The sequence below is a fragment of the Psittacula echo genome (assembly GCF_963264785.1).
Source record: "Psittacula echo genome assembly, chromosome: Z".
Taxonomy (NCBI): Eukaryota; Metazoa; Chordata; class Aves; order Psittaciformes; family Psittacidae; genus Psittacula; species Psittacula echo.
The window spans coordinates 105,477,774-105,500,713 of NC_137742.1; the positions used below are offsets into that span (position 1 = coordinate 105,477,774).

A 22,940-nucleotide genomic window follows, 5' to 3' on the forward strand; every position below is an offset into this window, starting at 1 on the left:
GAAACTTTCCAAAAACTTTGACACACGTGCTACAGCAGCTGCTCCTCCACTGTCAGCCTTAATTTATGGTGTTCATCTGCATAGTGTTGTATGGTAGCAGCTTATCTCCAGTATCTTTCCTACAGGTTTGACTGTTCTGGCCACTAATGCAAGGCTGTTTTCTCCCTTTCTAATTAAGTATATCTGGAATGAACATGCCTTCTTCTGAGTTAACAGGTTAATGAGTTTAGCAAGTTGCTTCTCTTGCATGTTTTTGTGGTTGTATTAGCTTGGAGTATCTTTTCCTGTTCTGCTGTTGACCTGAGCTGAAAAGGGCTGGAGCTCCAGCACAGAGAATTGCTGATACCTCGATGCCTTCTTTCCTAAGTTGCCCAATTACAGATTAGGTGGGGACAGTGGCAGAAAGAAAAGCTCAGTCGTGTTTAACTGGGCACAGGCTTTGTGTTCAAATACAGTGAGGATGTTTAACTCCTTCATAAGTAAATAGTGGAGTAGGGTGAGGAAGGGCCATGAGAGGGAAGCTGCCTGCCAGGCTTTATGCTCATGCCCTTTCTGAGGAGCTGTATGGCAGGGTCCAGCAGCTGGGCTAGAAGTTGCTGGTTCCTGGATGTCAGCATTGATACAGAACAGGAACATGTGCTTCAGATCAGCTGCCTCACCAGACTCTGTGGTGGATAAGAACAAACCCCCTAGTCTGTCAGTGCTGCTTATGCTTCCTGGGTTTTGCTCTGCTCCTCTCGTGGAGGTGCAGCTGTGCCTCACTGCAGCATCTCAGTGTCCATACGCACCTCCCGTGCCAGGAGGAGAGGTAGGAAATGTGAACAGGACCCCAGTCCCAGATGGTGCATCAGGGTTTGCTGCAGCTCCACGCACACTGAAGTTTGGTATCTCTGTGGTGGTCAGCCTGGAGTCCTGCCGAACAACTCCTGAAGGGCGCTGGTAGGCTTAGGACTGAAGTGCTCTGCTTGGTCATATAAGCTCATCGTTGTGGAGCATCAGAGGCCAAGGCCATTTCCCTGGGATGGTGTTTGCCTTGGCTGCATGCTTGGGTTGTGTGTGGCAGCAGCACTGCTGTGAGGTGGCAGTTTCCAGGATTCCCTTCCAGCCAGCTGTGTCCTGCCTATCTGCACATGCTGTCAGGAGTGAACTTTTGTGGCTGGTTTCTGCATTGAGGATAAAAATGGCAGTTGTGCTTGAAGCCAGGCATCTTCTTCAGGCTCATGACCATGTTCCTGACTGCTACTGTTCAGGGTCAGAAACAGGGCTGACTCCTCTCTGACGCTGACACCAAAAAGGCGTTGTGATGCAGTGCTCCTGGCCAAGGGCTGCAGTTTGCTTTCTGCAGCAAGTGTCAACAGGGCATCAGGACATGGCAGGCTGGAGCTTTCCAGCTCGAGAGGGCCCAGACCTGTACAGACGTCTGTTTATGTAGAGAACCTGATGCATGTACGCAGGCTCACGCTCATCGCTCGAAGAGAATGTCCTGCACCTCCCTTCAGGGAATATCCTTGCAGAGCATCATAGAATAGTTAGGTTTGAAAAGGACCTTAATATCATCTAGTTCCAAACCCCCTGCCATGGGCAGGGACACCTCACACTAAACCATCAATTTTGTTCTTGTTTGTTTCTGTCTTTTCCCTGTCCTGATTCTGTTGTACTTCATTCTGCTGCAGGAGCACATGTCTGATGGTTTTTAACTGGCCAGACTGGAGCAGGAGAGTATCTGACCTAAACAAAAAAGAGCTTTGAGATGTTTGCTCAGAGGAGGCATTATGAAAATGGAAAGTATTCTCATCCTGCAGCTCATTTGTTAGGATTATAGACTTAATTGCAAGAGATACATAGCTTGGCTTCTGAAATTGATTTTGGTTTTCTTTAAGAGCCATAGGCAAAATGAGATTGTATACGTTAGCAATGGGATGATTTGTGAAAGGGGGTTTATAGCAGCTGGCACAGGACTAGTGTTTGCCTGTATTTCTCATATATACATGCTTCCTTTTCCTTCTGTAAGGCCTGTTCATCCTCTGATGATGACGTTAAGCTCCTCAGAACTGCCTAAGAAGGAGCTACCACACGCATTTATTTTTCCACTAAAAACTTGGGACTGTTTAGTACTGTGTCTGGCAATGCAGTGTCGTGCTCTGGCTGCTTCAGAAGGAGATTTGGGGACCTGTAAACAAATAACAGCCTACCTCAAGTACAAGTCTTCTCCTTATTCCTACTAAAACTTAGTTCATGGCTGCCTTAAACAAGAGGGTTTCTAGTTCTTTCAAACAGTCAGGTTGCCTTTCTGAGTTGTATGTCTTGATGCCCTTGCCATATATTTTGTTTTGACCTCAGTGACTTCTTAAGGCCACTAGTTCCAAAGTTTAACTGTGAGCTGTATGAGAAACTATTACCTATATTTGCTTGAAATTTGCATTTTTTCCACGTTCACTGCAGTCCTCCAGAGACTGGAAGATGAGAGGAGCAGTATTGGTCCAGCTCCCTTAAACCAGCCTTCATTTTGATCTTTCTGTCAAGACCACCTTATTTCTTTTCAGACCATGCAACTTTAATCATCTCCTTTTCTGTGTGGATTCCTTTTCCTACCTATCTTTTCATCCTTTTCATTCATCCATGGCCACTTCATTAAATAAATGACTGTGTTAATTTTTTTTGTCCTGTTGCACATGTCCTAACATGCCATTTCTCTCCCAGGCAGTGTGTCAGGTGTAGATTTCTTCTGGTTTGCCTGCAGGGATGTCCCGGCCTTCCCAAAGCTGGCATGATGCACCACGTACATCCCACTTAATGCCCTCCCTGGTCCGGCCTTGGGCCCTGAGCCCTTAAATCTCAGCTTTCTTATGGAGTGGAGCATGGGGGACCCTGCACGGCCTCTGCTACCACTCTCCAGGCTGACAGGGACAGAACATGGGGATGGACAGAGTGTGACTTGGGAACGTTTTTCTTTGCCTTCCTGATCTGCTGGTATTCATGCAGGGCAGACATTTATGGTCCTCTCCTGTGAACTACTCTCTCATTTGGTTACCAATTAAGCTGACGTGTTCTGGCCCTTTCCATTCTCCTTTTTATTGTTTTGAAGAGTGAATTAGGGCTCGGTGTTTTGGATTGTTCTCTGGCCTCCACTGCTACTTTGCTGCCTCCTTTGTGGCAAAACAATGGCATTAATTTTGGCCTTTGCGGGTGGGCAGGCAATCTGGCAGCGCACAGTGCCTGTCCGTTCCACTTCACTTGTGCAGCCACCTCACCTTTCCACATCACCTACTCACTTTTCTCTTCCTATTCTTTTTTCTTTCCTCCCCTTCCGTGCATGTGTGTGTGGAGGATTGCTCAGGGTGTATTTTGTGTCAGTCTGGAGGGGGTTAGAGGTTGCAGCCTGGATGCCAAGCGAAGGCAAGCAGGGATGTGAGTGATATGGGGCAAGGAGACCTTTCCCTGCTGCACCAGTGCACCCAAGACAGAGCATGGATCTCACTGGGGAACTTAGAGCAGATGACCGACGTGCACCAGGGACAATCAGAAATGTGAAGTACAAGTCTCATGCATTGCGGGACCCTCACATCCAGCATGCTCCTGCTGGTGTCGAGCCACAGCTAACTGGGAAGTGGTGACCCTGTTGTGGTCTGAGATCAGGATCCTTCTTTTTTTCTTTTCAGTAGTGTGAAAAAGAGCAGAGGAGTTGGAAGCCCACAGCCCGTTGCTGCTGCTGCTGACGGTGTAAGGCAGTGCTTGCCCTGGCCCTGTGCAGATAGGGCCGGCCAAGTGACAAAAGGAGGATGTTCCCTACGGCACGTGCCCACATGTCCCTTGCTGCCACCAGCTCCTGTCTGCAGGTCCCACAGCTGCTCTCAGCCCTCAGAAGAGCTGCTCTGGGCTCGGCTCTTCCTCTCAGCATTGAGGCTTCAGCACACGATGGCTCTCACCTGCTGGCCCTCGGCCAGCATCAGGCCCCACTGAGCCTCCTGCTCCAAAGGAGCATGGCAGGCTTGGTGCTGCTGGACAAGCCCGCTGCAGCCACAGAGCACACACAGAGTCAACAGTTTCCTTTCTTCTGCACAAATTGGCAAGGACTAACCTTGTCATATCTAGTGCAGCGCTAACGGGCGCCTGCCTCCAAGGGGTAATCATGCAGGCATAAATTCGGAAAGTTGCTAAGCTATGAGCAGTCTTATGAGCATTAAAAGTGTCCTCTTTGCCAGAAAGGTCATTCATAACTTGGCTGCACCGCTGATGTACAGTCAGTGATATTGATTGATTAATGTATAAAAAGCACCAAATCCATTTGCTTCTATGAAAGAGAATAAAGTGCAGTCGACTCTCTCTTTATTTTCACCTCATCCTTTTGTTTGAAGGACGTTGTGTTTTTTTTTTTTTTCTCTTTTTGTTTTGCCAGCTAGGTTTAAGGGGGTTACAAAAAGCCAGTTTCTGCCAAGTAATGCGTTCACAAAGGGAACATTGATTCACATCAGTGTCGCTTGAATTACCCTTAAAGGTTTGCCAAGGAGTTGTTCTTATATTAACCTTCTGTTCATCAAAGACAAAATAAATAAATAAGTCATAAAATCGGCTTCACTGCCCACGCTGGAGTTGGATGCAAAACAGGAATTTATGCTCCAGGTGCTGCTGCTCAGCCCTTCTCCCCCATGCTTCGGGCCTGTTCCCTCCTGCAAAGCTGCTTCCTCCCCAGCCGCCCGGCCGGCACCTCGCATCCACTCTCCCCAGCAAGGGCTCTCCCTCCTCAGGGATGGGCTCGGCGCTGCCGCAGGCAGAGGGTGGAAGCTGACTGCAGCCCAAGGCAGAGATGTGTTGTAAGCAGCTGCCCACAGGCCCTCGAGGGCCAGGGGGATGGGGACTGCATTTTTGTCCAGGCCCTGCAAGCACCAGGACAAGGATTAGAGCCTGGATTCGGTGTGCTCTGAGCCTGCCGCTGGGCCGCTTTTGCAGTGCCAGGGTCCTCGAAGCTCCCTTGGCTGCTGGGGTGCTGTGTCTGCGTGCTTGCCCGCAGTATGCCATGTGCGAGTGCAGTGAGTGCTCTGTTCTGGTCTGTGACCCATGCTGATGATTTCAAGGGAGAAGGTGTCCTGCAGGAGGTGTTTTCTGAAGGATTTTGCATAATGTTTTGATTTAATCACTGCAGGCTTAAGTAGAATGATTTCTGTGTGGAAAGACAGCCTTGCGATGACCCAGGACATGCTGCCCTATCTGCCTTTCTAATTCACTGTAAGTCTTGTTTGCTGTTCTGGACTTACTTCTCCGTTGATAGTTAGTTACACATTGTTTCCTTCTCCTGCTGGTTAATTCTGAAATGAGAGATACTCTTGTGCCTGTGGAGCTTTGTGCTACATTGCATCTTTCGCTCACCAGGGTGCATCTGCATTGTCTGTCCCAAGGTATCATCTCCCTGAGCGAAGGTGTAAGGGTGTTGCAGTTGCCTGTTCCTTTTGGGATGGCTGATGAATGTGAGACTGAGTAATTGCTGTTCTCTGCAGCAGGAGCTGTGGTGCTTTTTGTTAGTGTCATTAAATTAACCAAACTCTGTGTTTCCACTTGGTCCCTGTTCCAAAACCCATGAAGGACCGTTCCGTGGCATTTCTCCTCTTGAGCAGGGAGTGTCTTAGGATTTGTTCTGCATGTTGGGCAGCTGTGCTCATCACCCTGGTCCATAAAACACAAAGCTCAGATACCAGTCTCACTTGGAAACGTCTCTGCATGAGCTGTCCCCACCTAGTTGTCACAGCAGACAGTCTCAACAGCATGCAAGCCCGTGACAGTCCCCGGGTTCTCTGTGTCATTCCAGATAACCTGAGCCCTCAGCCGTGGGTGGTACAGATGCCCGTATCAGACCCCAGTTCCTGCTGAGGGCTGTGTAAGGGCAGTGCTGACGCTGCAGCACAAAGCAGAGTGCCCATGCTCACCGGCACTGGCTGGCTAAGGCCAGTGGGGGTGCCTGGAGATGTGTTATGGGATGCTCAGTGGTGTTAAGGTTGCATGGTGATGTTATGGGATGCTTGGTGGTGTTGCGGGGTGCTCAGTGGTGTTATGGGGTGCTCAGTGGTATTAGGGGTGTGAGCCAATGGGTAACCGAGGCACCACCAACCTCGGCAGTGCTGCCACATGACACTTTTGTTTCAATGTCTCTTACTCACTGAAGAATGACAGTGGTAATCCTACTGACTGTTGAGGGTGGTGACATAGGTCAGACATACATCAGAAATGGCAAAGAGAGCAGGACCACCACAGGTTGTCCTTCCCATGTGTGTGTCTCTGTATACATGTTTATTGGCATGGGGTGAGCCTTGGACCTTTTGCTGCCAATTTACCATCCCCAAGAAGCAAATCCCTTGAACCCCAGCCTGGCGTGGCTGACGCCAGGGATTGACACCTGGGAACATGAGGTGTCATGTTCCAGAAGAGGGTTTTTCCCCTATGGCTGCTGAAAAATCTGAAAAGAGAATCATCCTATTTTTGTGGGATTGTGGGAGAATTGCAGAACGCTGAGGCCCCCTCCCCCTCTGGCAAGGCGGTAGGGATTGGATCAGACGCTACGGAGTGAACATGCTGAGAGTGAATCCATTTTCTCTCCTCCATCTCCCCAGAATAAATTAGAATTTGCCTGATTTAATAAAATGGCTTCATCTCTCTGCTATCTTTTCTATCTCCCAAGCGTTTCGTCCCCACCCCCACTGCAAAATAATGGATCTCAGCTGTAGAGTGTCCTGTTAGAGGCTGACAATTTAACATGGAGGGTAGGTGTGAGCACCTGCACACACTGCCTGCGAGGGGCCCGGCCGCTGAGGTGCGCAGAATTTGTCCCTGTTCTCAATTTCCTTATTGTCAACTATGATAGCTATAATTGCGGTCGAGGTCAGTGTAATTTACTGTCCATCTGTCATTAACCTGACCTCACGGGTGGATGTGACTGCCATGCAGATAGTGTTTGGAGACTGGGAGTGGTTAGTCAGAGAAATTTTACAGCACGAATTTGCCCCAGCCACTTTTCTTTTTAATTGGTGTGTGTTTGGCTATGCACAGAGTGGAACTGGAGCTCTTTGCCGCAGACTGAGAGGAGGGGTTATTGTTAGAATTGAGATGGTTTCACTACAGCTGAACCTTTTCTCTCTCTTGAATCTGGTGTTTTAATTTCTGGTTCCTAGGTTGATTTTTTCCTTTCCGTTCTGACACTAATTATGCCAGGCGTGTTGGGAGCGGTTGCTGCTGAGAGGTACCCAGCTAAGTGTTAAGAAAGGTTTTAAAAACAGACTGAACTCTTTCCTAATGAGGCTCAATCGTGCTCTCCTCCGGGTGGTTTTGTTTTGCTGATCTGTCAGTTTTCCGAGGATTTAATTGCACTTTTTTCGTATTAGTCTTTGAAATGGGGCTAAGCAGCTTTCTGTAAAATAAAATATAAAAAAGGAGAGACGTTACTGGCTTTCCTATTTTCTTTCTTTGCTTTCATCACTCGAGGATCATCATCTGCCAATGACTCCTGGGACCCAGCAGTCGTGAAGAACAAAATTTATGAGAGCAGCAAAGGCAATGGCAGGCTGGACCACTGTGGCAGCTCCTGTAACTGTAAACTCTAAACCTTGCAGGCAATTTCCTTTGCCTCCCTACTCCTGGGTCTGGTTCCTGTTGTGTTGCTGCTGATGCTGATCATAGAAGACCTTCCAAATGTGTATTTTGGAGGAAGAAGCAGGGGGTGAAGGAGGGTCGAGGAGCACTGAAGTGGCTCATCCAGTGTAGCTCATTTCCTGCAGAAATGACACAACAGCGATCCAGAGCGGAGCACTGCTGTGATACTCCCGACAGTCAGGGACTCCCGAAGCAGCGATGGTTGGCAGAGACCTCTGGAGGTCCCAGAACCAGGCCACACACAGCCGCTGGCCAGGATCTGCCCTGGTGGCGGCTGAAGTATGTCCCCAGATGGAGTCTCCAGCCTCTGTGGGCTTGTTCCAGTGCTTAGCTCCTCAGAAGCCAGGAGTCCAGGGAAAAGGATGCAAAGTAGATGATGTTGGGTTGGAAAGAGGCAGGAGAGAGGAGGCGGATGTATCCATGATGCTATTATCTTTATGGCATAGAAAAACATGTTTGAAGCAATCAGCATGGAATTCTTAATTGCTTCACTTACTTCTGCTCTCCTCGTGGGACATATTGTACAAAGGCAGGTGCTGCCAGGACCCTCACATCAGCACCGTCCCTGCTGTACTCACTATTTTTAACTAGCACTTTGTTTTGCAAAGATGCACAAAGCTGCTGCTTTTTTTTCCCAAGGATGCTAATAAACAGCAGAGGCAGGAAGAGCTTTCTGCTCTGCCTGACAGTGACTCTGCTTTCTTAGCCTGCAAGTACTTTTTCGTTCTCTTTGCATTTACATTTCCTTTTTTCCCATTTTCTCTTCCTTTCTTCCAGCTTCATTTTCCTCCATCTTTATTTTTTCATCTTTATCCCTCAAATACCTAAGAGTCTCTTATTTCTAGTCTCAGCCTAACAAAAATCCCGTTTTCCTTTCTTCATTCAGACGTGTGCCTGCCTTTCTCTTTCAGCTTCCAGCACACCTCTCATGAGGATGTAAAATCCAAGAACCAGATCTTTGAGATTTCAAAATAAAATAAAAATAAACTCTGCTTTAAAAACACTTTAGCAGGAAAGCCAGGCTAATTGTAAATCAATGAGTCTTAAAATGCAGCATTGATCTCCAGTTAGAAGTTTGAAGGGGAAAGCAGTAATTACTGCACTGAAGGTAGATTTTTTTTCTTTTAGTAAGTTCTGGGCAGAAGGAAAGCTCATTAGGGCAGCACTTCGGAATCTGAGTAATTAGTTTTAAAAGTACTTTTGTGGTGTTATTCCCATGGCTAGAAATTATTGGAGTCTTCACAGATTTATAGTTCCGTTCTGATGAGGTTTGATATATTATTGTGTTTGGTGGGGAAGATCCTTCCTACATAATGACCTGGGTGCAGACCTGGAGCAGGAGTTACACTGGGAATTGCTGCAGGTGCACAGGGTGTTCTGGTGGAGCTCATAGAGTACCAGGTTGGAAAGAACCTCAAGGATCATCTGGTCCAACCTTTCTTGGCACAGCATGACCTAGACTGGATGTCCCAAACCCCAACCAGACAAATCTTGAAAGTGACCAGCATTGGGGACTCTACCACTTCCCTGGAGAGGTTATTCCAGTTGCTGACTGGTCTCAGCATGAAAAAGTTCCCTCTTGTGTCCAGCTGGAATCTCCCCAGGAGTAACCTGTACCTGTCATCTGTTCCATGGGACTTCTGTGAAAAGGAACTCACCATCTTCTTTGCAGTCACCCTTTACTGGGACTAATCTTTCCTAATACTAGGAATCTAATCTTTCCTCAAAAAAAGCCTCAAGTCATCACCATTGTGAATGCACATCCCTGCTGGAGATGTGCTGCAGGCAGTGGCCTTGCCCTGGGGGCTGTGAGCTGACACCCAGCAGTGTTCCCTGAGCTGAGGAGGCTCCAGGACACATGGAGCAGGTCAAACAGGCCACAGCTGGACTGGGAGGGACTGGGAGGTGACAGTGTGATGGAGAGCCAGGGAGAGAGAAGAGACCCAGCCATCGGCTCAAGCTCCCCTGCTGCCAGGTGGATGCCCTGCAGACCCTCATGGTGAGGGCACAGTTCGTGTGTGCCCTAAAGCTTGTGGGTTCATATTCCTTCCAAATTCTTTTGTTATATTTAGAAATTATATCTCTAGATATTCTCATTAACCTTAATTTTCTAATCCCTTCTGTGCACATCGCTGAATTCTTGTCCACAGCAACATCCTGTGGCAGTGATTGCCACCATCTAATTACCACGTCTTATTTTATAGGAAACAGTATTTGTTTCACCTGCAGGGTTCTTCCACTCCGTTAGCTGCTGTGTGTCCTGCACTTACACAGCTGCACGGGCAGAACCAAGGCGGCCAGCAGCTGGGGAGAGGGACGGGAGTCAGGAACACAGTGACGTGTTTGTGTTTCAATCTGCCTCTATGGCTGCAGTAATGTCTACCATCCTTACTGCCACAGTGCAAATGTGGCTCTGAAGTAAAACAAAACCTACTGCATCAAGGCAGTTGATGTGACACATCTCTGAGCCCCTTGTCCTCTCTGGCAGTGAGCTGATGTGTGAGACCACCATCATCCTCCTGGGCTACAGAACCCTGTCGTGGGGTGGGCATACTGGATAAACCATCTTTCTTCAGTCCATCAACTGGAAATTCAGCAGCTGGATGCTGGAGTCAGCTATGATCACTGTCAAGTCCTCTCACAGGCTGAGAAAAACTAAACCCAAGTAGGATGGTGTTTGAGCTCTTTCTGAACATGTTCTGCTGTTGAAATCTGTTTGGCCGATAGACCAATGGAAAACATTGTTTGTCTTCTGTGAAGTTAACTGACAGTCCATTCTTCTTGCTCATGGGAGAAATGGCTTAGAAAATCTTTGTCTTCTTCAGACCACTCCCAGTTTTGTGCTCTTCTGTCAGGTCATCCCCTTTGCCACCCTTCTCAGGAGAGGAGGGCTGATCTCTTCAGTTTCTGTCCATGGGAGGTTTAGGTCCTGTGCTCTTTATACGTGTTTCTTCCCCCAAAGATTTGGGCAAGGGCTTCATTGTATTACTCCCATCACTGGGTGTAGCATTGCAGCCAAGACTACCAAGCTCATGCAGACCACGTGATATTCTCCATCTGTTTCCCAGCATCAGCTGATTCGGCACATGAGCAGCTCAAGTTCTGCTCTGATTTTTCAGGTTGAGGTTGACAAAAGGGATGCAGGCACCAGCTGGGATGGGTTTGCCTGTAGACCCACGTGGCAGGATGGTATGAAGATACAAAATGGTCCATGTTCACTCTGGAAGGTGGGGTAGAGCAGGAATATGAAGGGCTTATTATTCTCTGACAAAACCAGGAGGCTGTGGGAGACTGACCCTTTAATTAAGATGAATCTGTGCGCAAGGAGGCTTTCTGGCATGGCTCTTGAGCCCCTGCCTGTCCTTTGGGAGCGGGTTTGTGCTCCTGCCCATCTCTCTAGTGTGTTGAATTGGGGTAGTCTTACAGTCTGACTTCTTAACCTGATACCTCTGGCTGTCCTACTTGTGTAACTCAAATATTTTTACAGAAATTACTTAGTTTGCAGTGACTGTTATAGATTTGATTCTGCAATGAGAGGAAAAGGGACGGTCTCTGGAGGCAGAAAACCCTTGTGTGGCAGAAAGCCTGCTGGGAAGTCAGCTCAAGAAGAATTAGAAACCCTTTAAATAAATGCTTACTTGACATGACTCTGTCTTCCACAGTCTAACAAGCAGGGAAGCGAATGGCAGCCGCTGGCCAGAAATTGATTGCATTAATTGATATGCCAATAAGAGAGCTTGTTACATCCGCCATTGGTTAGGAGGCTGGCTAACAAGTCCCGCTGATCAATGGAACCAATAAAGATTTCATCCATTAATGAGCAACATGGTAATTAATGTTATCCATAAACCAATTAGCCTGGGTAGCTAATGTGCTGGTTAGCACAGTGAGTGGCAGAGTGCGGGTGTGCGCAGACTGGCCACCCGCTATAGCGAGGGCATCACCTCCCGGTGCAACCCTGAGCTCCCTCTGGGCCACCCAAACAAGGAGGAAGTTGGGCAGGTGGCCGATGGCGTGGGTCCCTTTTGCTGGAAAGGGACACATTTCTCTAGATTTATGAGTCAATTTCAGTGATTTCTTTCTCTTTTATTTGATCTGATGGAGCACATGCGAGGATCTTTTCCACTTCTAGCATGTATTTCGAAGATGTGCAGGCTTATAGAGCTGGTGTTCAGAGGGCAGAATGCAGTGCTTGGTTCCCTGCTCTGCACCATTGGAAAGCTGCTTCTGTGTTCCACCTAGATCTGGAACTCTTCTGTCCAGCTTGCAGGAGGTGTTGTGCCCACTGCTGCATTGCGCTTTATCCATACCATCCATATCAATAACAGCATTAGTGCTAAGAACGCTGTATGTTGAAGGCTGATGTCTAAAACCAATTGCAGTGGGGTTGCCTTAAGCAGCTTGCTGGCTCCCTGCGTGCAAGGAAGCAAAATACCTGTGGCTGGGGGGACATGCCCCTGTGAGCTGTGGGTGGACTGGGGGCCTTGGGGGCTCTGGAGCACTGGTTGCTCTCTAGGAGACTGCAGTGCCTGGGGCATCCAGAGGGATCAGGGCAGGGGGTGCAGGAGCAGCCCCAGAGGCACTGGGCAGCATCAGTCCTGCTGCTGGGCTGTGGAGTTACCTCGTGTTGTTAGATATTGACCCTGGGAGACCCCCTGTGGGTTTCCTAATTGAAAATTAATACCAGATCAATGCCATGGGCAATTTGCATATTGATCATAAACAACTTTGAAGGCACCAAGTGTGTGTTGGATCAATAATGCTCTTGAGCAGGCTGCAGTGGGAGAACATCCCCCCACACTGCTCTCCGGGAGAGGTTAATGCTTGGGAAGTTCGGGAGCTGCTCTGTGGTGGTGGCAGCACGCCAGCAGTGCCAGAACGGAGTCGCAGCAGCGAGTTAACAGCCTCGTCCTATGGTTCACTGTGGAATGGGAGCAGGGGAAGTGCTTTTGCTTATTTGTTTATTTAAACCAAACTGAAGCCCAGAGACATCCCAAAGTAGGGGCGAAGCTGCACATGGGCCAGGGGGGCTTACAGCCATGCTTGACTTTATCCCTCCATTCTCCTCTCCTGTGATGTGCAGCCTGTTTTGCTTGTTTTGAATATGGGTTTCCAAGAGCGAAGTAGTTATTTTATTGAGGACTCCTGAAGAGATCTTATCAGTGATCTTTTTTTCTGGTGTTCTTGCCCTGTATTTGATTTTTGAGGGTGATATTTAGATTCATTCTCTGTCTACTTGCTACCTTCACAGGTTATTTCTGAATGGTCTTGGGTTGAAGGAAACAGATATTTGAGATCAAGCTCCAATAAATAAGCCAAAAACTTCATCTGAAAATACATAAAGCACCGTGGGAAGCCTTCTGTTAATGAGGGATGTGCATGGGCAGTGGAGATAAAGCGTATGGATATGAATGGGTGCTGCCCGCTTGGAGCACATGTGCCAGTTGTGTGGAGTGGAGGTAAAGCCTCAGACCTCGCAGGGAGCTTGTGTTGGAACTGGCCTTAAACCCTGTGTGGCCCACAGTTCAGGAGTGGAGGGGTGGGAAGGCTGGGAATCCACTCCCCAGAGCTGTTACTGCAGGCAGCCGCTGTGCATGCAATGGGAGCATTACTAAGCTTCCATTGACTCAGCCGTGCCGCACTGATGAACTGAGACTGGGGACAAGAGCTCGTAATTGAGAGAAATAAATTCTTATCACAGGCCGGTGCTGGAGCTGCACCTGCATTTGCTGTGGTCGTGTTTAGGCGCGTTCTGAATTCCTGAAGCACCGCCAGCACCCCCGTCAGCACCTGAGAGAGCTGAGCAGGGAGCTGCAGCCACTCAGGGGTGGCCCAGGGTGTCCTCCCCACACACCAGCCATTACCAGCCCGGTGCTGCCAAAATGCTGAGCTGCCGGCCAAGCAGCTTGTGAGCCATGAGTACGTTCAGTAGCTTCTTGGGAGCCTCTCTGTGCTCTTCCCTTTTCCTTAATCCTCTCCGCATCAGTTGGGAGTTAGAGCAGCTGTTCAGCACCCTCCATCTCTACCTAAGATTTGGTGGCAAGTGAAAGGTCCTTCCCAGATGCATCGCAAGAGACATGGGCATCACAGAGGACAGAGTTTTGCCTTGCTGAAAAAAAAAAGAAAATAAAAAAAACCACTTAAAAAAAACCCCAAAAACCTGAAAGGATGAATACTCAGTTTCTTTGAAAAGGAGCCTATCTCCTATTTCAAGTTAAGAGGAAATAAAACCGGTGGAGGGTTCAGCAGCACTCTGCAGTTGAATGTGGTGCAGGGACGCAATGGGAAGCCCTCGCTCCCTCCCTGCTGCGGGAGGCTGTGTTCCAGTTCCCATTCCCATGGCTCTTAGCAGCCCCTGTCGTTTTGCCCGTTCCTCCGGGCTGCGGAGCGGCTGCCACTGATAACGCAGAGCCGGTGGTGAGGAGGTGAAGGGAAAGGCTTCACTTGACATTCCTTGACCTCCCTGGTGCAGCTGAATACCGTAGAGTCAGGGCTGAAACTGCAGTCGCTTTCAATTACTTGAAGCCAAGAGAGGTGGAGAAAAAGGGCCTGTTGGCTCCAGGAAGCTGAAATCTTCTGCTGCTGAAAGCTTGTTAGTACAAAGGGAAACACAATTACTGACATTCTGCCAGTGCCACTAACCCAAACCCGGGGAAGGGGCAGCTCAGGACATGGCCATCTCTACCGTGGTGGGTGATGTGGGAATTCTCAGGTGTGTCCTCAAGGATGGCTCCAGAGCTGTAGAGCTGTGAGTTTTCTGGGTCTCTGCTGCTTTTTCTTATCAGCAGGTGTTTGCTGTGAATGTTATCTACTCCTTCTTCCACACCAGCCCAAGCTGTGTTTGGTGTCAGAGAGCTGTGGCTCAACTGGAGCTCATGTAGAGGCCAGTGAAGCAGGGGAGGCATGGAGAGGATGGATCGCGCATGTGCTGTTGACTGACAGAGTTGAAAGAGCTTTGTGTTTGTGGGGCTGCCTTGCTGCCATGGCCTCTGACCTTCAGCAGAGGGACGACACCATGGCTGTTCACACCAAGATGCTTTGGTATTGCAACTTTGTATCAGGCTCCTTTTTATGTCTGGTTAACCTGTGGAGGTAATGCGCTTTGATGACCAAAGTGTCAAGAAGCCATCAGCTGGCTGGAGTGAGTGTAGTCTCTGTCTACATCTGCCCGCTGGCAGATACCTGCTAGGTGTGTCTGCTCTGTCCTTCCAGAGGTCCTAGGGGGTGCGCCTCATTATTCTTAAAAGCCTGAAAGGCTGTCTGCAGAAATATCTTTGAGTGCCACCGCAGGCTGCATGTCCAACCTCTGCAGCACAGCAGCACTTCTCTTCTGCTTCATCTGCTCCATCCCTGGCAGTGTTCAAGGCCAGACTGGACAGAGCCTTGGTTGACATGGTCTTGTGTGAGGCATCCCTGCCCATGGCAGGGGGTTAGAACTGAATGATCTTTAAGGTCCTTTGCAACCCAAACCATTCTGTGGTTCTGTGCTTCAGCACAAAGTCACCCCTTTTCAGACCAAAGTCACTCCCTGATTCTGGTGGTCCAAGCAGCCCTGCTAAAACCTCTTTCACACCTTGCTTTGCCTCATGGGCAGACTCACTCCCTGGGCTGATCCTCTTTTATTTTTTATTATGCATATTATTTATTGCCATTTATGATTTCCCATGTTCATACATACTGTTAGTTCCTAGAAGTAAGCTCCAGGAAGAGCCTGGCGACATGACACCACCACTGACATTACTGCAATCTAGTTAAGAATGAACGGACCAGACCTCACTCATCAGACCTGTTTGGACTCACCCCATGTGTGAACAGTTCTTACAGACATTTGCTTAGAACCACTGATCATCTTCTCCCTTTCTTTATGACAAAAACCTGCCCTCATCACCAGGGATAGGGAGCGTCGAGTTGCTGCAGGCCCCACGCCACAGCCACAAGCTGCCGGCTGGTCAAGCTCCCCTGCTGCCAGAACAGGCTCACCGCTCTCCCTTGGCCTCCTTCATCTGCGTCAGGACCTGATGGTGTAGCGTGCTCCAAGAATACTTTAACTGTCCCTAAACCAGGGCACTACAATTATGGCTTTTCTAAGTTTTTAGCTAAGCTTGAAAGAACTCCAGACATGCTGGGTTGGGAGGCATGTGGGGAGGGGGAGAAAGAGGGTCAGCAACACATTAATTAACTTTTCCTTGGAGTGATACCATGGAGAGTGAGAACAGAGTAGGCGTTGTAGGAGTTGTATATTAAAAGCAACTTGGCCAGAAAAGGGACATTTCAGTGTTTGATTTAAGTACGGTTTATGATGATGTTACACAGCAGAGCTAAGGCTGTTGGGAGCACCCCTGTACATATCCAACCCTTATGGCTAAGTATGAATTAATTATAGCTCATTTTTGTTATAGTTACAGTGTTCTCAAGATGTGCCTTTTCCCAGAGTTGCTGAAGTTAGCTTCAACTTCAGCCTGGCTTTAGCACTGGGGCGGGGGTGTGAATCTAAAAAGCTTTTCTGGAGTGAGCTTATTCACCCTGAGCACAAAGCAGCTCTTCCTTTGAACACCTTGCTCTGCTCACGTAGCTGAGGATGTGCAGATGTGCAGCACCAGTGCATTTTCTGAGTGGTGGAACATGAACATCTTGCAGCACCCAGGCCTCTCTGAACCCCGCATTTGTGTCCACATGGTTCCACAGGTCACTGAAGCCGCTTCCCAGTGCGCCCAAGCCTGGCCCAGGTGATGCTGCACCGCGTGGGGAGCCTGGAGCAGATCAGTGACGCTGGCAACCTCTTGCCACTCTGTGCAGCTCTCCAAGAGCAGGTTGCAGCAAGGTGGGGCTGGTATCTGCTTGCAAATAACAAGTGATAGGACAAGAGGAAATGGCCTGAACTTGCACCAGGGGAGGATTAGACTGGAGATTAGGAAAGATTTCTTCACTGAAAGTGTTGTCAAGTGTTGGAGTAGGCTGCCCAGGGCAGTGGTGGAGTCATCATCCCTGGAGGTATGTAAGAGACAGGGAGATGTGGTCTTTAGGGACATGGTTTAGTGGTGGACTTGGGTCCTCTCCCCACAGACCTGAATCTGGAGACGCGTTTTCTTTGTTTTGTAGTTCGATCTGTGTTTGTGTTCTTGCATGAGTCTCCTTTCCAGCTGATTCCAGTTTGGAGCTAGGTTAAACTGTGCAAAATACTGTTTAAAAGGAGAAAAAGAAAGGAACTTGTCAAGATGCATTTATTAGATCACGTTTAAAATGAACTAGAATTGAAGGTAGGTTTTGTCCAAAGAAGGGGAGACTAAAAAGCCGTCAAGCCGCAGGAGAAAGCCCCTCCTTTGTTGTCCTCCTGACATTGAAGTGTAATTTTTCATGGTTATTTGGACTGGAAAATGGGGGGAAAGGGAGAGATGGGCTTGCGATTATTTCCCATAAATGACAACACAATCACATCACGCTCCACTACAAAAATGCTCAAGGAATTTGCCTTTTTTCTTTCATTTTGTGTGTGAAAATAGCAGCAACCTTTCTGGTCCTGCTGAAATTCAAGGGGGCAAATCCCTGTTGGGTTCCGCTGACTTAAAATTTACCCCAGTTTACAAAAAAATAGACAGGCTTGTTCCCAGGGACAGGGAGCAGTCAGTGCTGACTCAGGGAAGGGGTTCTTGGACTCATGTCTCTTTGTGTGGAGGCACCAGCATCCTTCAGAGTTATCTCTAGGGATGGCCGTGGTGCTGCTGAGCCTCTGGAGACATGCCTGAGGAACTGACACTGAGGAGCAACTGCAAAAATAACATCTGTGTTAGGAAAAGGATTTGCATTAAAGAAGAAGAGATGCTAACATCTGGCAGAGGGTCATCTCACTTCTGTGGGGCAAGAAGCTTGTTTGAGAGATAACCAGAGACCAGGATGCTGTTGGAGGAGTTTCAGATCTGTTCAGGGAAACTGGCCAGAAATTCTGAGGTTTTTCTTTGGATGAGAAAACAAAGAAATAGAAGCTAAAAGTTCACAAACAGTTCTTCTGCTCTTGAATTTCTTGTTTTATTTATCTGAACACTGGCCTTTATAGTTAACTGCACAAAAGCCAGATAAGCTTTGCCTTGAGAAGATAGGCAACTGAGGATGGCTTTATCAGCTGGGGACACATTCATAGGCAGTATTTTCTTTTTTGTCAGCAAAAGCAGCATAGATACTCTCTGCCTGTGCTCTGAAACAGGGCCAGCGTGGACATAGGTGCCATTAATCGAAGGTACATGTAGGATTATTACTGTTTTTCTGCAGCCTTTTGTCAGATGATAGGACTCATTCACCTGCTTTTGCATCAGGGGTGGAGCTCTGTGTTTTTACTCTTACAACCTCTGCCTCGTGCTTTCTGTTCACTGCTTTTCCGTTCAGGAAAACAATAGGAATAAACAAGTCCATGTAGAATAAACCAGTCAGAATGAGCACAGACAGACTGAATTTGTGGATATACATGCATCCTGCATCTGAACTGCAAGGGCAGAGACTGCCTAGTAGCCAAGGTTACCTTAGGAGATCCAGCCAAGCTCGAGGTGGGTAAGAAGTACAAGATGGCAAGAAACCTCTGAACACGGATTTACCTACATTACCATGTGGATGGATTGTCGCATCTTCACATGCAAGGCAGGGAGAGGTGGGAAACATTTATTTTTCTGTTGGGCTGACCACAAACAAACAGTGGAATTGTGTCCAGGGTGCTGCTATGTGTCCTGACCCAGGCCAGCTTCTCCCACAGACCCGTTCAAGGCTGTGCTCTCTCCCAGATTTCAGGAGGCTGAAGGGCAGTGGCAGGGTTTGCCTTCGCTCTGTTCTGTAGTGGGTCACCACCAGCTTCAGCAGCACATGTGGCTGTTTACCACAGCCCTGTGAGCTAAGCACAGCCCTCCCAAGGTGAGTGTTTTGAAATGCAGGTGGGCAGAAAAACACAAAAGACAAACCAGTGTTTGCTCCTCTGGCTTGGGAAGCTCTGTGTGCCCCCAGCAAGAACCTGCCCCTGGCTGTGCAACTGGAGCCCTCAACAACCATCACCAGCAGTTTGAGCTCCTTGTGGGTTTCCCAGGGCCTAGGAAGGCATCAAACCCCTGTGGACCACCTGAAGACCCCCTGCTCCCACAAGGACCCAGCCCACAGCACATCTCCTCCCAGGGCCCTGGGACTTCATATTCAAAGCTGTTTGGAGCAGTTGAACTTGTGCAACAGGGTGGGCCACGGCGCAGTGCTGTGACCAGGCGCCAGCACAATGCAGCCCCTTGCCAGCAGCAGCTCCTGGCAGTGCCACACGCGTGTCTGTGCATGTGCAGCCAACTGCACACAGGCTGTCACCTCCCCTGACAGCGTCAGCTTGCTCTAGTCACCCAGGTCTCAATCCTGTCTGTCTGTGGGCTTTCTTAACTACTTATCCTGAAAAGGGGAGCATAAGGCATTCTTTCTGTTTCAAAGGAGAGACCCTGTGTACAATTAAAACTTGTTTCTGGTAAACCTCATTCCAGGAAAGATGAGCTTTTAACAAAAGGCTTTTGACAGCTGCAGGGTATTTCATTTTTTTAATGCCGAATGAAAAATCAATACATTTTTCTAGGTTATACATATTCAGAACAGGCTTGATATTTCCATTATAATGGAAAATGGGTGTCTGCACATCTCGCCTGTCAGAGCTGCAGCACCGCATTTTCCACGCCACTGCTAAATATTTCAAACCTGATTTGATTGTGGTTCATGACAGCTAATGTTTCTCAGCTCTTGAGCCTGCCGGAGGGTGGAGAGGCAGCGCACGCTCTTTCCCTTCCATCCCTACATTTCCGCCACCTCTGAAATGCCCCTTATCCCTTTGGATGAGAGAGCTGGGTTTATGAAGGAAAATCCATCTGAGAGAAGGAGAGATGAGAGGTCGTGGGCTGTTCAAGCTGGCCTGGATCCAATTGAGGTTTGCAGATTTCTTCAACCCTCAAACTTCCTGGGCTTTGAAAGTGGCAGCATTGCAGTAGCGTGGTCTGGTGGGGATTTGGCACATTTTCAGTATATAACTGAGTCAGAGATTCCCTGGCATCTCCAGATGTCAGTACCCATGATTTTCCAGACTCTTATTCCCCTTCCCCCCTCACCCTTCCCTAGTGAATGGTTTAATTTTAAATTAAAAGGAAATACCACTGTCTAAAATTATTTATTCATGAAGGAAGAACAGAGTCTTTGTAGAATTTTGCATGGAGCAGATTTGGTACAATGTAAGAACAAGCTCCTTTGCCCAGTTACACTTGCTTGCTTTTGGTATTGACCTCAACCCCAGCAGCTGGAAAATTCCTTTAAGGAAATTTATTCATAAAGCATTATGGCCTCGTGGATGGCACTCAGGCACAGGGGCCTGTGTGTAGGTTGTGTTGTTTGTATTTCAATGGGACATGATCTCCCCCATGCAACTCTCACAGCAGCAGCTCTTGCACCTCCCCTGGTGAGCTCCCTTCAGAGGATGGAGTCCATTTATCCTTCATGAGCTGTGAAGCTGGAGTTTCTGGAAACCAAAGACAACAGTCTGACACCTGCAGTAGCATCTCTGGCCTTCCAGAGCCCCTTACTAAGGTTCCCAGGTTGGAAGTCAAACCCATGTCCTCTTACAAGCCATTTCCTATGGCAGAGCTCCACACCTCCAGGTTCAGCCTCCCCGCTACAGTCTCTTGAAATTCCTGGTTGTAGTCCTTGACTGGCAGAGACTCACATTAACTGCCAGCATGCTGCAGGGACTTCTCGCCCTTTGGATATCAGCCCCAACAGGGACACTTGTTAGGATGCACGAGTTTAAGCTGAGAACTATTGAACTACAAATGGACTGGTGATTTTATCCATCTTCTTAAGTAAAATACAGTCAAGCGGTTAGGTGAATGTGTCCTAGTAGTGTGTACAGTCTCAAGGAGGTATGGTCAGTCACAAAAGGGTCACGGTGGTTTGTAAATAAATTGCCTACATCTTGCTGACCACAGCCTTGTTCAGCCTCTGGGAGCTGGCCATGAGGTGGTCTCCACACCAGCTGCAGGTCCGTCCTCTGGGTGCTGGGGATGGTAAGGAAGCTGGTGGTCAGCTCTGGGCTGCAGGATGGGAACATCTCAACACTGGGACTTGCAGGCAATTAAAAGGGAAGCTCAAGAGCTCTTTGTTGCATGTGCAGTTCATTGAGGAGAAAAGCAGACCTTTCCCTACCAGATGTGAAGCTGGCCTCAGACTTTCAGAAGGGTGCCCCCAGGAAATACCAGGGGATGACAGTTGGGTAACACTCATGCATGTGTTTGCTACCCAGACCTGCCAGCGCATTTGGAGCTGCCACTGCAGAGCTGTCATCAGGGAGCATGGGTGTAGATCCTCTGGAACAGGAATCCTTCTGCATTTTGTTTTCAGTATCGGAGGATCTCACTGTTAGAAGCTGGGTCAGATCACACACTTGAGCCCTGCATCCAGTCTGCTGGAGACTGGTTCTCTGCATTTCAAAGCCCTTTGTAGTGCACATGGCCAGCTGAGCTGTGGTGTGGCTGAGGATGCTCTCCTGACCATCCCTGGGGTCAGCCTGAGCACTGATGGCTTAAGTTGGGCTGAGTGCAATGAGCAGAGCTGCACCCAGCCTTCCAAATGAGGCACCTAGGAGTTAAGGCTTCTCCTTCCTTGGTTCATGGTGCCAGGCACTGCATCTCCAGGGCCCAGGGTGTGCTGCAGAGAGGAGGATTGTCCTCAGCAAAGGCTCTGGGAGCAAGGAGGCACATAGGGACCTTTCCCAGCTGATTCAGAGCCTCCCTGGGCAGATGTGTCTTGTGCGCTGCTCGCTTTAACAGAAACACTCGTCAGAAGCAATCAACTCAGAGCAGAGAGAAGAGGAGGAGGTTTGAAGCACGCAGATGCTTTTTGGCTTTTTGCAGCCCAGCAAAGAGGTGTTGGAGCCTGGGAGGCAGATCTTGTCTTCAGTAGGAAGCCATGTCCTGGCTCGTGGCACAGTGGCCGCTCGGTGCGAGGGGCTGTGGAGGGCTGAGCTGTGCCTGCGAGCAGGAGGGGCTGTGGGCAGGAGCGTTTGCTGTTTGTAGCCTTGTTTTTTAATCATTTTCTGCCGTTATTGGTATTCATAGCTCACATTTTTCCCGTTACTGTCAGGCTGGGCTTTCATCCATTTTAAAGAGCTGTTTTTTCCGTTGATGATGATGATGGTATAAAGACAGATGGTGTAACTGCTTATGAATGTCCTATTTTATTCCCCTCAAACCAGACAGTGCACTTGAAGATGTGTATTATTTCCACATGCTCAGGTTAGAGCCCAGACAGCGTCTGAGCGGCCGCTGGCTCACCCTTCCTCTTCCTCCCATGCCAGTGCTGACACCTCCGGGTCACAGCCGGGAGTGCTGCCGTGCCGGGCACCCTTTGTTGTTTGGGGGGGATGAGGGACAGGAGGAGGCCATACCCAGCCCAGAGCAGTGCCTGCTCCCCAGCCCGGCCAAGGTGGTTGGGCTGGGTTGAGTTGGGTTGGGCTGGGTTAGGTCAGGTTGAGCAGTTTGTTGGGTTTTTCCCTACAGTGGAATTAAAAATACTGGAATTTTAATTTCTGAAATGGAAATGCAGCTGCTGCTTTCACAGCCCTTCTCTGAGCAAACCTGAGCCCTGGTCTCACAAGGCAGACACTCATATCACCCCTGCAGCAGCAATTTGTGCCTTTGCATAGCGATGCCACCCACTGCACTTCTCACCCTGGGGTCCTGCTTTCCCAGAAGAAGACCATGGGGATCCCTGCAGCTCTCAACAGCTTCCAGCTTTTAGAAGAGTGAAAGAGAGGTAGAGTATAAATTACAGTCTTCCACTTAATGTCAGTGCTGGTCTCTGGGTGCTTTTACAAGTTCCTCCCTGATTTAGGTTGTCATATTCTCAAAGGGCACTGCTGAGCATCTGCAATCTCCGAATACACATTTTTAATCCTGATTTCTAGTCCTGTCTTTGTTAGGATGAGGCTGAGGGTGGTGCTTTAACTGGTTAGGTAGTTCAAATAAAACCTCAGTATAGCCTGGGATTTACCATGACCAGATAATGCAAGTTAAAATTATAAACTCTCCTGCTAAAAGATGATATAATGGCTTAAAAGTACCCTTCTTCCCAATGCTGATGTAGCCCCCATCAATTATGTGGTAGCTGTCGAGCTGCTGCACTGTTCATAAATACCCAAGATATTTGATGATAATGCAGTGTTGGACCCTGGTGTACAAGGTCTGGCAGCTGCAGCCACCCCACTCCCAGTATCCCATGTGGTGAGGAGCAGCCCACGCTGTGTCGACACGCTCTGTGCC

The 22,940-nt window shown here is 48.7% G+C and overlaps 1 protein-coding gene across 2 annotated transcripts in view; it reads left to right on the forward strand.

Moving 5' to 3' along the window:
- The window catches only part of ZFHX3 (zinc finger homeobox 3), a 171,312-nt gene that overhangs the window by 114,720 nt on the left and 33,652 nt on the right, over positions 1–22,940 (forward strand). The gene's annotated exons all lie outside the window — the stretch shown is intronic.